The sequence below is a fragment of the Hippocampus comes genome, unplaced genomic scaffold (genome assembly GCF_001891065.2).
Source record: "Hippocampus comes isolate QL1 unplaced genomic scaffold, H_comes_QL1_v1.1 scaffold258, whole genome shotgun sequence".
Taxonomy (NCBI): domain Eukaryota; kingdom Metazoa; phylum Chordata; class Actinopteri; order Syngnathiformes; family Syngnathidae; genus Hippocampus; species Hippocampus comes.
Genome location: NW_017805036.1, coordinates 31765 through 37974, shown reverse-complemented (window position 1 = coordinate 37974; position 6210 = coordinate 31765).

Below are 6210 nucleotides of genomic sequence, written 5' to 3'. Positions count from 1 at the left end.
GATAAAGGGCAGAGGAAAGCCGTTGTAGTGGATGTAGCGGTCCCAAGTGATGGAAACATCAGAAAGAAGGAACACGAGAAACTCGAGAAATACCAAGGGCTCAGAGAGGAGCTGGAGAGAGCCTGGACGGTAAAGGTGACAGTCGTGCCTGTGGTGGTCGGAGCACTCGGGGCAGTGACCCCCAAACTAGATGAGTGGCTGCAACAGATCCTGGGAACAACATCGGACATCTCAGTCCAGAAATGTGCAGTGCTGGGAACAGCAAGGATACTGCGCAGAACCCTCAAGCTTCCTGGCCTCTGGTAGAGGACCCGAGCTGAATGGGGGACGGACACGACCCGAGGGGTGAGACGAGGATTTATATATATATATTAAAAAAAAAAATCCTCGTCTCACCCCTCGGGTGGTGTCCATCCCTCATTCAGTGTAAACATATTTTTACACTGAAATGAAAGTAAAAGAAATTATGCTGATACATAGACATGCACACTGTACAAAAATGAAAGACAGAGAGAGAAAGGAATAAATGGAAGGGGATGACTTTACAAACATATTAATTTACATACCAGTGATAACAGAGTCCAGGGTTTGCGACTCTGTCCCACGTTGCCTCTCAAACTAAAATGATATGATACGCACAATTCAAAACAACTTCAACCTAACTTTTCATTCATGAAATATGTCTATGAATATGGAAATGTTCAATATTATTAACTGACAGAAAAAGTTAACTGTTAAAATGATTGCCCTGACTAAAACGAGACTAAAATGTTGAGTTTTTGCTGACTAAAAGTAGATGAATAAAATTGTTTTGTTGGATAAAAATAAAGACTAAAAATGCTCGGCTCAAAGTCAACTAAAACTTCACAAAATAAAATGGAATGAGGCTGACTACATATAAGTGTGATTGAAATTGGGCTAAAAACTGACCCCAAATGGCTGATTAAAATTAACACTACTTCCAAGATACTTCATGTATTTATTTACAAATGCACAGAAATTACATTTAAGGTTCCTTCATGTGAAACAAAATGGCTTATTTCCAACTCATACCTGGCTGCAGGAAATTGTAAACACAGTAAAAACAATGATCGTAATAAAGAAAATGGTGCAGAGCAGAATTTGAACCTGCGATGATGCAAGAGCCACTTCCTTGGACCCGGCGTCGGAGTCGGAGTCCCACAGTGATTGATCACGTTTCTTTTTTTTTGGTGTGGATGTCTTCAGAGGTTTTGGAAAATGAGCGGAAGGCTTCTTAGACCCTAGACATAAATAAAAGCCCAGTAAAACACGCTGCAATGCGAATTTGCTTGCAGTGTGAGAAGGCTTAGTTCAAGTTGATTATTATTCTAAAGAAACTCAAACAAGTTGCAAGGGGGCAGAGAGAAGGTAGAGGAAACGTAAAATCACAGTACATGACCAAATATTCTGCAACCAACAAAAGGTTTGTAACACCGCTGTGAAAAAAAACTAAAAAAACTTCACACATCTGAATGTTTGTCAAGAGAGTGCAGTGATAATTTTACAGTTCAACCCCAGCGAGTAGCCGGGGACTCGCTGATCAGAAAAGTATGAGTCCCATTATGCATTTAGAGAGTCCCAAATTTCGAATTCTGAAATGGTCTCCTTATTCAATTGCATATGATAATTACACAAACACCAACAATGTACATTGATAATAGGTTTATTTCTTAAAAAGAAATGCTGCAAAAATTTTAATAATTTAGGCATACAAGATTTGCTGATAAATAGGTTCTTATTTCATCCCATGGTTCAATCTATGAGTTCATAAATTCTCCTCTCTTTACTCTGCTTCCAATGATGCAAGGCTTTCTCAAAGTCAACTTATCGCAAAAAACTACCCAACTTTAGCTGCTTCCTCTGTGATATTTCCGCAATAAACTTTCGCAACACTTGTTCGCAACACTTGCTTTAACTCGTCACACGAGATTACTTAACGCGAGATCAAAACAACAATGGCGGCGATAGTCAAACTGCGATCGTTGCGGGAAAAAACGATGTACTGTAGCAGGCCTGAGGATTTCGGAAATTCGCGGTAACCGTTTTTGGATTCCGTTGGATTACCCAATGGGAAAACAAGGTAACTAATTTTGGGTTCCGTAAACGTTCATCATGGGAACCCATTTTCCTATTTTGACTGAGATTCATAATCAAGAATTCTGAAAATCAAAAGTATAATGTTTCAAGGGTAAATGTTTGAAAACTATCCATGAACAATGAACATTACATCAGCAGCTGTGTACTCCAGGTTTAGTCAAAAAAATAAATGGATCAAAATATGATGTCCTCATATGGCCATCATGAATACAGCATACCACAAAATCAGAGTATTTTTTTCCAGTCTCACATTGCAAAGATCAGTGATGGCAATGGCGAGTGATGAAAAAAGCGGAAAGGGGCGTGGCCTGGGCGGGGGCGTGGCCTGGACGGGGCGTGGTCCAAAAGCTCCGCCCCCTGTGACCGCTCACATTTTTTCTGTCCCAATTGAAGCACTTCACTTATTTTTGTACTCAGCGTCACGTTCCAGGTTGACGTGGTAACCAAGTCGCGTTTTCGCTTTGGAACTTTTTGCAAGCGAACTTACTGACAAAACACAAGCACGCGCACACACACACACATGAACTCGCTTGCTCGCTAACTCCCCACCCATTTGCTTCCCCTCAAGAGGGTGGCGGGCGCGCCGGAGCCGTTTTCGGGCAGACCCTCAACCGGTCGCCAGCCAATCGCAGGGAAAAAGACACTCACTCACGCAGCGACCCGTGCACAAAAATAAAAAAGGACATGTTCATTTTTTATTTTTTGTTGTGCCAGGTGACCCCGTTGATGCGGCGACGTCATCAGTCAGAAACGTTCGTTCAACGCAAGGGATGGAGCGCCACGGCGACGACGTCATCACCCGCCGGCCGTATCAATTTGCCTTCGTCTATTTTGGTCTTTTGGCGTGAGTCGCGTTTGTTGACGCGGCCTTGCTCACCGAACAAGCGCTTCCGACTTGAAGTGCTCGTGCAGCGCTCGCTTGCTGACTTTCTGTCGCCTTCTCGACATGAAAAGGACGGCGAGTAAGAGGAGTGGCCATGAGGCAAAGCCCAAGTCGGAAAAAAGTAGAAACTAACAATGAACTAAAGTCGAAAGAAAAAAAAAAGAATAGCCTAACAAACTAGTATAAGAAGTGAGAAAAGTTACAAACAACCCAACAAACTGAAAAGCTGGCTAGCTAGTTAGCCAACTAACATCTTCGACCGATCAACCGCCCACTAACACTCAGGCTGATACGAACAAAGAAAGGAACGACAAACACTCGCGACGAAACCAACTGAAGTCCAAACGGACTCAATTGACATCGAGGAAAGGAAGAAGAACATAACTTGACGACTTAGCAAGTCGTCGAGTGACTCGGTACGTAACCGGGGACCGGTGGACAAAAGCTGAACCCGAGCGGAGGTCGCCACGGCTGCCCAAACAAAACCAAAGCGAATCATCTCAGCGGGGAAGAGACGGCGGTCGAGATGGAGGCATGATCTTAATGGCCGTCGACAGGCGGCGTGAAATGGGCTAGCGCGCTAACGCCAGCGCCGGCGGATGTGAAAGTTGCTCATTAAAGCCAGCGGGAAGGAGGGCGGCTCACGTGAACGCAAAGTCTCACGGCTGACGCTTCCCTTCGCGTTTCCTTCCTTTTACGCTCCGCCGAGTCAACGTTCAGTCAGCTCCGTGTGATTAGCTTAGCATCTCGGCAACAAACAAAACCACCCCGGCCAGTCGCGATGTCAAAAGCTACATTCCATCACAGGCTGTCAAATTAGCCCGTTCAACATCTGGGGAAATACACTCAACCTGTCGCGGTCCCATCCGGTGTGCCCCAGGGGTCCGCGCTTCGCCCGCACTTCTTTTTGTCTGTTGCAATTTGAGACGTCTCAGCCCGTGTTTTTGCTCGCAAGTATTTGGAGAGCTGCGGGCCAGATCGGGGACTGCGTATGACGCAGGAAACCTGACGCACCCGCGCTGGTTGCGGGAGATCGCGTGGCTGAGGGCCACCCAAATACCTTGCCAGGCTGCCAACTTTTTTCTTTGTGTTCATTTGATTCCAATTCAAGTTGTTATAACGTCATTCTTCAATGTTAAAAACGGTTATCGTAACAATATAACACGTTCATTATTCAAATAAGCGTTTTGTTTTGTTTTTTTTCCCACATTTTTAGCGAGTGGTGTTCCGCGAGATTTTAACAATGAAAGAAGTGTGCCTTGGCCCAAAAAAGTTTGAACAACACTGCTCTAGCGGACAGAAAGACAGAGAGAGAAAGGAATAAATGGATGTGGATGACTTTAAAAATATATTAATTTACATACCAGTGATAACAGAGTCCAGTGTTTGCGACTCTGTCCCACGTTGCCTCTCCAACTAAAATGATATGACACGCACAATACAAAACAACTTTAACCTCACTTTTCTTTCATGAAATATGTCTATGAATATGGAAATCTTCAATATTATTAACTGACAAAAAATGTGAAAGGGTAAAATGATTGTACTGACTAAAACAAGACTAAAATATGGAGTTTTTGCTGACTAAAAGTAGATGAATGAAATTGTTCTGTTGGATAAAAATAAAGACTGAAATGCTTGACTCAGAGTCAACTAAAACTTGACTCAATAAAACGGAATGAGGCTGACTACATATGATTTAAAAATATAAGCGTGATTGAAATTGGGCTAAAAACTGACACCAAATGGCTGATTAAAAGGAACACTACTTCCAACATATTTCATGTATTTACAAATGCACGGAAATTACATTTAAGGGCCTTTAATGTGAAACAAAATGGCTTATTTCCAATTCGTGCCTGGCTGCAGGAAATTGTAAACATTGTAAAAATATTATATTAATAACTAAATTGATACAGAGTAGTATTTGAACTTGTGATGATAAAACTCATGTCGGACACAAGCTTCGGATGGTCTGTGAAATTGAGCAACTGGCATTAAAAACAGTTTGACAGCTTGCGTTGGCCTGCAATCCGCCTCATTCATTCGTTATTTAATAAAAAAAAAATGGCTTCGGTCTAGACTAAACCAGCCTAGTTTAGTGTAATAGACTGAGCAATAGCACTGGTTCAGTTGTCTACTCATTTCAATTCGCTAGGTAAATTAACAATTTACGTCTTATATTTGCCGAAATATAAACCACATAAACGATAGAACGCGACAATGCCGTAACCGCCCGAGCGGAGGCCATAAGCGCAAGGTTGCTAAATTGCTGCGTTCTGTTTTTAGTTCGCCATCGTTTCTTCGTGAAGAAAAAAAAACCTTTGTTGGTGAAAAACTTCCATCGCTTTCATCAACCAAATCCACACGGTCAAGGTCATGAGATTTCATTTGTCTACATAAAGCAGCTTTAAATTAAAATCGGTTTCCGGCCCATCGCTAACGGAAACCGAGCCTGCCGCGAGTGACAAGTCCGTCCGTGCTCAGCACGCAGATTGTTCCGCCGACAAACTGGACTTTCCCATTCGCGGGTGGGCGCCTCACGACAAAGAAAAACGATGACTTACCTGAGCATTGTCAGAAGGTTCAGCACACTGTCGGTGGTGCTCCCGGTCAAGGGCGAATGTTGTTCGTCGTCTCGCCATGCCAACAAGCTAACTGGTGTCGGTTGTCCGTGTGCAGAAGGGTAAGTACAATGAGCGCGCCACAATACATCACGTGAACGCTTGACCGCGCTTCTCCGGCTTTGATTTCAAATTGTTTTCCTAATTGATGCAATTTCACAGCAGCAACTGGAGAGTGAAAACTCAACTTAAGTATAAAAACCGAAGTATAAAAACTGTACCATTTCAAAACACTTTAGTTCTTTATTTATCGATTAAAGAAATGTAAACAACTTAAAACACCCGCACTGTTTATGCAATGTTCTGCTTCAGTTATTACAGTTTGGTATATTGTCAAAGCTGTTCCATATTTATGCTTGTCCATTTTTCCTACTTCCAAGACGACAACTTCGTTCCGAGAAGTGCACTGGCTCCCTTCTGCATCCACCATTTAACATTGCTGCCATTTAAACGAATATACCCTTAAACTGTCAGAGGGGCTAAAGTTGTGATTTGTCAATGTAGTCATACAGTCATTCATTCTGTCATTTTCCAAATCGCTTTTTCCAAACTAGGGTCGGGGGGGGGGGGGGGGGGGGGGGACCC